This window comes from Pteropus medius, unplaced genomic scaffold (genome assembly GCF_902729225.1).
Source record: "Pteropus medius unplaced genomic scaffold, Ma_sr-lr_union100, whole genome shotgun sequence".
In the NCBI taxonomy this organism is placed as follows: Eukaryota; Metazoa; Chordata; class Mammalia; order Chiroptera; family Pteropodidae; genus Pteropus; species Pteropus medius.
This window is the reverse complement of record NW_024347791.1, coordinates 32,388,976-32,397,532: the sequence shown is the minus strand read 5'-3', so window position 1 is coordinate 32,397,532 and position 8,557 is coordinate 32,388,976. Positions and strand designations below refer to the sequence as shown.

General features: G+C 33.4%; 1 non-coding gene across 1 annotated transcript; it reads left to right on the top strand.

Annotated features, from left to right (window-relative positions):
* Window positions 1-7,993: 7,993 nt before the first annotated feature.
* Window positions 7,994-8,100, top strand: LOC120615311 (U6 spliceosomal RNA). Its single transcript, XR_005656225.1, has one exon. It is a non-coding gene; the product is annotated as a U6 spliceosomal RNA (small nuclear RNA).
* Window positions 8,101-8,557: the final 457 nt, after the last annotated feature.

Here is an 8,557-nt window from a genome sequence, read left to right as displayed (position 1 = left end):
TTAGCCAACATTATAATTAATGATGAAAAACTAAAAAACTTTTCTCTACGATCAGGAACAAGACAAGGCTGTTTTCTATTACCACTGTTATTCAATATAACATTAGAGGTCCTAGTGAGTGCGATCAGACTAGAGAAAGATATAAAAGGCATCCAGATAGGAAGTGAAGGATTCAAACTGTCACTATTTGTGGATGACATGATTCTATATATAGAAAACCCTAAAGACTCCACAAGAACACTACTAGAAAAAATAAGCAAATACAGTAAAGTTTCTGGATACAAAATCAATGTTCAAAAACCCATAGCTTTCCCATATTCTAATAATGAAATGTCAGGAAAAAAAGTGGAAAAAAGAATTTCTTTTGCAATTGCATGTAGTCTTTTATAGTGTTCTTTTGTGATCCTTTGTATTTCAGTGGTATCTGTCATTACTACTATTTCATTTCTGATTTTATTCATTTATTTTTTTCTCTTTTTTCCTTAGTATGTCTAGCCAGGGTTTGTTGATTTACTGATCTTTTCAAAGATACAGCTCTTTGTTGCACTAATTTTTTCTCTGGTCATTTTGTTCTCAATTTCATTTAATTCTCTAATTTTTATTATTTTCTTCCTTCTGCTTACATTGGGCTCCATTTGTTCTTTTTCTAGCTTTTAAAAATGTAATGTTAGGTTATTTGTGAACTTATTGTATTATCATTCTCATGTGTTTCTATGTATCCCTTGATCTCCACTTTTACTTCTTTTTGATTCGATCATTACTTAGTAGCATGTTCTTTAACTCCATATATTTGTGGTTTTTCCTGATTTCTTTTTGCAGTTGATTTTCATTTTCAAAGCATTGTGGTCAGAGAATATGCTTGATATAATTTCAACTTTCTTAAAATTTCGAAGCTAGTTTTCTGTTATAGCATATACTGTATCCTTCAGAATGTTCCAGGTGTACTAGACAAGAATGTAGAATCTTGTATTTAGGTATAAAAGGCTCTGTAAATGTCAATTATGTCTAAATGATCTAATGTGTCATTTAAGATTTTATTTAGTTATTGATTTTCTTTTTGGATGATCTAGTCATAGCTGTAGGTTCCCTACAACAATTGTGGTTTTTTTGTCAGTTTTCCTCTTTAGTTCTGTTAGTAGTCTCTTTATATATTTTGGTGCTCCCTGATTGGGAGTATAAATATTGATAAGTGTTATATCTTCTTTATGTATGGTCTTCTCTATTATTTTTAAGTGTCAATATTTGTCTCCCCTTATCTTTTATCTTGAAGTCTAGTTTATTATATATTTGTAAGGCTACACCTGTTTTTCTCCGGATTCCATTTGTTTGGAGTATTATTTTCCACCCCTTCACTTTGAGTCTATATTTGTCCTTGCAGCTGAGATGTGTGTCTTGAAGACTGCACATGATTAGGTTTTGTTTTCTGATGCAACCTGCTATCCTGTGGCTTTTTACTGGTAAGTTCAGTTTATTTACATTTAAGGTGATTATTGAAATATGGGGTTTTCCTATAGCCATTTTATCTGTTTTTCTTTGATAGCTCAGTGTTTCCATTGTTTCTTTGCCCTTATGTTACTGTCTGTTATTTTAATTTAATGATATTATATTATTTTCCCTCTGTTCGCTCTTTTATGTGTTTTGTTATCATTAAGTTTATGTAAAAGAAAGTTTAATATATATAGTAGTACTTTTACTTCAGCATTTGTCTTATCTCCATTCCCCTTTGCAAATTCAAATCTTTACTCTCTCTTCTCTTTTCTTTCTGTTATCTCAATTTATCCTTATTTTTGCTATGAATTCATTTCTGAGTTGCAGTAGCTATTATCTTCTCTTTTTATTTTATTTTTATTTTTAATTGTTTAATTTTTAAATTATCTTCTCTTTTTAAAATGCTTTTTAAAATTCTTTTAACCTTTTTGCAATATTTAAGTGTATAGTATCATATTCTGAATAAGGGTTGCAATTTTATGTTTCCATCTGTTAGTCATCTTACTCATAGTTTTATATATTTTTGTTCATTCGTTTTAGATGATATAACCTCTTTCATTCTCTTTAATACAGGCCTCATGATGGAAAATTTCCTCAGCTTCTGTATGTATTAAAAGGTCTTTATTTTTCCTTCATATCTGAAAAAGAACTTTGCTGGATATATTATTCTTGGCTGGCAATTTTTCTCTTTCAACAGTTTGAATATTTGATTCCACTCCCTCTTAGCTGGTAAACTTTCTGCTGAAAAAAATCCATTGATAATCTAATAAAATTTTCTTTATAGGTTACCAACTTTTTATTGGCTGCCTTGAGAATTCTTTTTTGTCACTAATTTTTGACAGTTTTGATATAGTGTGTCTTGGAGAAGGTCTTTCTGGACTGAGATAGTCAGATGTTCTGTTTGCTTCTTGGATTTGAGGATCCAGTTTTTTCTAAGGTTTGGGAAGTTCTCACCCACTATTTGTTTGAGTAAACTTTCTGTTTCCTTCTCTCTCTCTTCTCCTTGTATACCCATTATTCCTATATTACTCTCTCTGATGGTGTCAGATATTTCTCATAGAGGTCTTTAATTTTATTTTTTTTTTCACTTTCAAGTTTCTCTCTTCTTCAATGTGTGTCATTTCCAGGTTTCACTAATTCCTCCATCTGGTCTGGTCTATTTCTTAAGCTCACTCTTTCATTCTTCAATACTTTCATTGTGTCTTGAGCTCTGGATGTTATAGATGGTCTTTTTCTAAAGTTTCAATCTTTTAGTCAAAGTATTTCTGTTGTTTATTGATTTTGTTATTAAGTTCACTAAACTGCTTATCAGTGTTTTCTTACAACTTCTTGTTTCTTTTTCAAACTGCAATCTCAAATTCTCTGTCATTTAAATCACGTATTTATATATCTTTGTTTATTTTCTGCAGATATTTCATTTTCTTTCTGTCCTGCCTTGTCACCTTGGTGTTTCATGGCATTTGATGGACAAGTAAAATCTTTAAAAAGCAATAAGCAGAAAATAATACCTTACTATAGGGAGGAAAGCAATTTGAAAGATATTGGATTGCTCTTTGAATGCAATATAGTCCAGAAGAAAATGACACAAGAGTTTTCAGTTGCTAAAATAAAAGAATTGTCAATCCAGATGCCTATAGTAAGTAAAAATATACTCCATAATTGAATAAATAAGATTTTTTCAGATGAAGTAAAACTAACATAATTTTTCATTAGCAGACCTATTCTAAAAGAACGTCTAAAGGAAAATCTCTAAAAAGAAACTAGGAAAGGAAAAAAAAACTTGAAACTTAAAAAAAAGGAAAAAAGAATGTGGTAAGCAAAAATATGAATTAAATACAATAGATATTCCTTCTCCACTTGCATTTTCTAAGTTATGTTTAAAGGTTGAGGTAAAAATTATAACACTATCTGATGTCATTCTAAATGTAGGTGGAGGAAATATTAAGACAAACATAAACAAGAAAGGGTAAATGAATGTTAAGGGAAGTAAGCTTTCTATATTTCATTTGAACTTGTCAAATTACACCAGTAGCCTATGATAAGATTTGTATATAAAGTGAATACTTGCAGCAACTATGAAAACAAGCTATACAAATATGTAAACTCAAAAAACTACAGATAAATCAAAATGGCATCCTAAAAACTGTTCAAATAACCAAAAGAAAATCAAGAACAAAAAATAAATAAAATAGAAACTTTAATCCTAATATATCAATAAATGCATTGAAAGTAAATGGTCAAAATGCATTAATAAAAAGACAGATTTAAAAAGTATATTAAAAATTGACCTAAGTATATGATGCCTACATTAAACTCACTTTAAATATAAACATAGAGGCAGAATGAAAGTAAATTGAATTAAAAAAATCATGAAAATCTTAATCAAAAGAAAGCAAAAGGTAAATATTTCTGTAATGGTGTCATAAAGGGCACCGCAGACTTCCTCACCAATGAAAAAATCGCTAACTGATGAAAATTTCAAAAAAAAAAAACTCTCCCTGAAAAGTACCTTAAAAGCCCACGACAAATGAAGAAACAACTGTTCATTGGTGACATCAGCAAGATGGCAGAATAGAAGATTCTAGCCATCATACCCCCACAGAAATGGCAAATAAAAAAAAAAAGAACTATTCATGGAGAGAGTTCCAAGAACAGATGCAAAACTTCAAGAAACATAAAAGAAGGAAGAACATAATCTCTTTACCCATGTCATCTCTCCCCTAAGGCAGCATAGCTCATTGCCAAGAGAGATAAACTCAATCTATAATTTCTTGTATAGCATGAGCTATAGGGCTTCACCAGCCTCATGAAACATTGCCTAAGAAGGCACTTGCGTTTTGCCCCAACCAAATCACTAAAGAGATTTGCAAGGCTATGTGATCTGAGGAGAACTAAGAACAGAGAAAAAGGATGGGGTATCATAACAATGACAACATGGATCTGAAAAATTGAAAACAAACTCATCCAACAGGTGTTTCCAAGAACTTCATGGAATACCTCACCTGCAGTCCCCCCATAACTAGCTGACATGTACCTTCAGCACTTCGCATATGCCCTTGAGACAGCACATGTGAGCTTCCAACATATGATGTGTATTAGCTTCCACAGTGTGTGCAATCTTTGCAGAAGTGGAGCACAGATCCCCACAGAAAGCACATTGATATCAGTAGTCAGTTCATCTCTGAAAGACTGGTAGAAAGCACACAGCCTTGAACATTTCAGGGGACTACCTTGGGAAAAAGAAATGTGAGGCCCTCAGCACATATCTTGATCTTGTGGGACTGAGAGAAGGCACACTATCTTAAAACTTCTCTCCATAAGAGAATAAAAAAATTGGGGGCAGGCACATCCATAGAAAATGTGACAAAAAGAAATCATTTTCCTAAGAATAAAACATTTAAAAATAATTCACTTGAGTCATTGAATTTATGCCTTAAAGATTTTAGCAGGTAATCTGCAAAAGAATCTTGTTATTGCAACATGTAAAGAGGATTATTACTTCCCAAGAAATGCTTAAAATATTTTAGCTCCACTAAGTACAGTTTATATTTGACATCTCCATCACTCTTAATTGAAAACTCCAGTTTATTAGAATGGTTTTAATATGCTAAAATCCCAAACATGGTTAGTCCTGGTAAATTTATTTCTTGAGAATATAAGATTAAAGAGTTATTCCCCTTTTTTCCACTCAAATATCAATTCATGTGATTTTGGTTGTAATGGTTTGAAGTAATAAGCATTTCATTGACTTTGTTGTTCATTTATTCCAATCTCTAAGATCCTAAACACTTAAGAATATATCACATTTACCTGCTCAGTTGGAAATGATCATTTGGAAATGTTATAAATAAGATGAGCCTGTGTCAAAGTAGTAAATAAGAAATTAATAATAGTTGAGTTTTGACTAAAGAAACTACTTCGGTTCCATTGGGAATAATTCATCTTTGGATGATTCTTAGAATATTTGGATCTGTATGCCTTATGCAGCTTAATGAACTTCCTAGCCTGAATTAATTATAATAGTAACTCATATGTATCTATTAAAACTTGATATGCCATCCACTCAAAATTATTCCAGTCAGGTTCCAATGAGACAAGTTTAAATACAAAAACACACTTGGCAAAAGCAAGAGCGAATAAACAAGATCAGCTCGCAAGGCAGTTCCATATCCAACTGATGAATATGCAAGTAGGTAGTGTTGAAATTTCTTCATTTATATTTCTATAAATAATATGATGCAATGGTCCACATAGAGAAACCTGAAGTCATAGTCATTCCCAGTTAGAAATCTATAAAGTATTTTTTTGTTTATTCATGGTGATTTTTTTTAAAATTAAACATATAAAATTTGTTAATGATAATATTCAGAATTAAACAATTCAAGAAACTGAAGTCCATTGATATTACTTTAAGTGTCAAAATCATGTGGCTGATAAGTTAAGCACTCTGATTCTTACTTTTCTACTTTTTTTGTTATTCTATTTACAAGTATTTTATTTTTGCATTGCTGTAAAAGACTTTCAAATATAGCCCATTCGCTTCAGTAGTTGTCATTAATGTTAGGTGTATATTGCCTGGTAATGGAAGAATAATGGAAAATTATTTTTCAGGAGTATACTTACTTCTTTCAAAAAGTTGTGTATATCATTCATTACAAAAATTCAAGGCTTATTCATTAAATTAGATTAACTTGAAATATGATTAATTAGCATTAAAAAGTAAATTATAGGTGTCTCTTGGGCATATCGTGGGAGACTGTGGGCCCGAGGCAGATAACAGCTGGCCTTGCTGTGTTCTTAGATACTTGTGAGAGCCCACGAACTCAGGACTGACAACAATTCTGAATCTGTATTGGCTTAAGATTTGCTCCTTCCACCTCATGTCTCCTTGAGACCCCATCCAACCCAGCCTACAAAAAACCTGTGGCAAAACCATAGCCAGGAAGCTAGCTCCACCCTGTTCTTTACCTGGGATGTGGATTTGATAGCAAATAACAACCATCAGCTCATAAGGAATGTGCCCAGCCTGTACATCCCAGGAGAGATTTTCAGTGGTGGGCTACAAGCCTCGCCCCAAGCAACATTTCTTAAAAAGATCTCAGGTATCTGCAGGCCAAAGGTGGGCAGCGGCTCCCCTGGCAGTGATCTGAGACTTTTATAGGAAGTCACAAATTTAGCACTGGGATGAAACCTGAATATTCATTGGCCAGGTAAGATCTGCTGTTTACTCTAGTGACTCGCTGGGTCCCGCTCCACCCAACTCACTTACCACCCAAAGGCCTTTTCAGTTGTAGAATCTTATGGGCAAATTGAAGGCATCCTCAGGCCTTGAGGTGCCCTGGTTCTTTTGCTACGTCACTCCAGGTCCAGTTACAACCATGGCTCACAGTGTGGTCTCTCACAATTACCTCCAGATCCAGCAGAGGCAGCAACCATCAGCAGATTGCCTTTAGGTCCTATAGGTAGCCCCAAGCAATCAAAGGAAAAGGCTGACCAAAGCCATTACGGGAACCTCTACCAACTAGCCACAGAACCAACACCCCTAGAAGCTGGTCTTAGATCATACAGAACACCACCTGCTAGCCCCATAAGCAGCACACACAAAGGGTGGTTTCAACAGGTACATGAAGCTCCTGGGGCAAATCTCACTGTGAAGGTCAAACCCCACACAGCTGCTCATATCTTGTGGTTATGGCCAATACTCACAGTCAGCCTAAGAGTCAATAACATCCACTGACATGCTAACAGCAATCAGGGCTTAGCTGCAGCAGAACACACACAACACACATAAGAAACATGCCAAGAGACCCCAGCACAGGTGATCAGTGAGACCTACTAGATAAGGTCACCTGACCAAGGGTGGGAGATATAACAAATCTTCCTAATACATAGAAATAAACATAAAGAAGCACCTAAAATGGAAAAATAAAAAAAAAAAGAAAAGAAAGAATCCACAAATGAAACAACAGGAGAAAACTCTATAAAAAAAAAGTACACAAAATAGAAGCAAGCAACTTACTAGAGACAGAGTTAAAAACATTGGTTATAAGTATGCTTAATGACTTTAGAGGGAGAATGGATGATCTCAGTGAGGACTTCAACAGAGAGATGGTAAGTATAAAAAAGGACATAGAAACCATAAAGAAAAACCAGTCAGAAATGAAGAATACAATAACTGAAATGAAGAATATAGTACAAGAAACCAACAACAAATTAGATGAAGCAGATGATAGAATCAGCAAGTTGGAGGACAAGGTAGCAGAAAACCCCCAATTGAAATAGCAACAAGATAAAACAATGAAAAATATGAGCAAAGTTTAAGAGACCTCTGGGACAACATCAAACATACCAACACTCACATCACAGAGGTACAAGAAGGAGAAGAGAAAGAACAAGGGATTGAGAACTTACTGAAGTAATAATGAAAGAAAATTTCCCTCACCTTGCAAAAGAAAGAGACATACAAGTCTAGGAAATGCATAGAGTCGCAAGCAAGAACAAATTTGTGCTCACTTTAGAAGCACAAATAATAAAATTAGAATAATACAGAGAAGATTAGCATGTCCCTTGCACAAGGAAGATACTCAAATTCATGAAACTTTCCATATTTTTTGAAAAACGCAAAAAGAGACAAAGAATAAAATAATAAGCTTAGGAAATAAGGTTAACCATATGGAGGAAAAGATCAGTAATATCAAAGACAGAAATCTAGAAAAAATTCAGAAGGAAGAAGAGAGAGAGACCAAAGAATGAAAAATAATGAAAGAAATACAAGAACTAGCTGACACCATCAGGAAAGTCAACATAAGAATAATGAGTATTACAGAGGAGAAGAAAAGGAAAAAGGATCAGAGAGCATTATCAGACAAATAGATGATGAGAATTTCCCAAATTTGAATTCCAAGAAGATAACAGAATACTCATCACCTCAACCTAAAAAGATCTTCTCCAAGAAAAATTATATAAAAATGATTAAAAAATAATGACAAAGAAAGAATTCTCAAGGCAGCCAGGGAAAAGAAGACAGTAACCTATAAAGGTAAACCCATTAGAGTATCTTCAGACTTCT